We start from the raw sequence: 1,879 nt of genomic DNA, 5'->3' as shown, positions 1-1,879 counted from the left end.
GCCCGGTCTCTCTCTCACCCTCACACACACACCTCCTACTCTGAGAGCATGCTCTTCTCAACCACTCTCCTCACTCTCTTTTCACCCGCTCTCGCCCTCTCCTCTGTGGTGGGGGGGGGGGGCGGGGTTAGGGGTTAGAGACCTCTGAAGAATAAGTCCCGCCTCCGAGGCTCCCGGTTCCCTCGGTCAAATGTCTATGGGAATAACATAGGGTTTATGAATGATCGTACATAACAAACTCTGTAGGGGACGAAGAAGTAAAAGCTGCGTCACGTTTTGAACTACACACATTTTCCATCTAGTTTCGACTGGCTTTTTGGATTGTCGGTGCCGTTAATGTAGTAAACGATTATTAATGCTACTTTAACGGCAACGACGATCCAAAAAGCCAGTCGAAACTAGATGAAAAAAGTGTGTAGTTCAAAACGTGACGCAGCTTTTACTTCTCCGCCACCTACAGAGTTTGTTATGTACCATCATTCATAAACCCCATGTTATTTCCCATAGACATTTGACCGAGGGAACCGGGAGCCTCGGAGGCGGGACTTGTTGTCCAGAGGTCTGTGGTGGTTATGGGTTTCTGTGTGAGGATGCTTCACCCCCTGTTCTCTGGTTCTTCTCTACCCCTTGCAGCCGAAGACCCCCTGGTGCTCCCTCCCATCGGCCCACCATTATCCGCCCCGCCGAGCCCTCCCTCTTAGACTAGCCCTGTGGCCACGCCCTTGTCAGTGTTCAGCGTGTGCGTGTGTGTGTGTGTGTGTACATGCATGCTAGGCCCAAGAGAGGGGGGAGGCCAGAGTGATGTGGTTGCCCTGATATCTGTGCAGTTGTATGCATCGTCCATAACTTGGTCAAAACTTAGTCTATCCCAATGCAATGTTAATAAGCTGCTAACGTGGTCCATGATAACCCCGTGTTGCCGCCACCAGGTGGCAGCATAACGTGTCTCTAGGGCCGCTCAGGCTGCTGCGCTTTTGAAACGCATGGCGTAAATAATTAGAATAATGACTAAAGTGACACGCATGTTTCTTCTTGGAGGGACCTTAACAGCAGCTTATTAATGCACTTGTTTATGGCATAGGCTGGATTTCCTCTCCCCTCTCCTACCTGTTGAAGACCCTGAGACCCTATTCTAGACCTCTGATTTAAACAGACTCATCCTCTTGTTAATGTCTCTTTTTCTCTCTCTGGATTTCCATTTTTTTCGAACTGATGGGAAGAAAAGATTAGGTTATTATCATTGTTATTATGATGTTAATCACGTGTTTATCCTGTGATATTTTATTGGAGTGACCCCCCCCCCTCCCCTCCCCCTTTTTATTTTTATTTATCCCCCCCAGTAATTTAGCTTTAAGAATTAATTCTTAATCACAGGACGAGAGGAGAGGGGTTGGGTATGGTGGAAGATTGAGGCCAATAGTAGCCGAGGGTGATGGGCTAACGTTTGACACTTTAGCCACACAACACACACACACACACACACACACACACACACACACACACACACACACACACACACACACACACACACACACACACACACACACACACACACACACACACACACACACACAGAGACACACACACAGGTCTTCTGTGTGCAACCTTGATCCACTGATGTCGTCTCCATTGACCACTTTAATCCAAGCACTTGACCGTTCAGCCTTACATACTGCAGCCAGGCCTCGGGCCTCTCACCGTGATACTATGCATAAAGCACAGCGATGGACCGCGAGTCCCACCACCAGTCTCTGGGGAATAACTGGTGGGAGCCTTTTTTTGCCGTCATCCCGGTGGACCTGATTCATCCCTGGTTAAATGGAGTCCCCGGGGAACGTAGCGCCGTTCCTCTGCTGGTGGGGTGTGTGTAGTCCATTAG

This window comes from Micromesistius poutassou (genome assembly GCF_964030765.1).
Source record: "Micromesistius poutassou genome assembly, chromosome: 1".
In the NCBI taxonomy this organism is placed as follows: domain Eukaryota; kingdom Metazoa; phylum Chordata; class Actinopteri; order Gadiformes; family Gadidae; genus Micromesistius; species Micromesistius poutassou.
The sequence above is the reverse complement of the archived record's forward strand: the minus strand, read 5'-3'. Positions refer to the sequence as shown.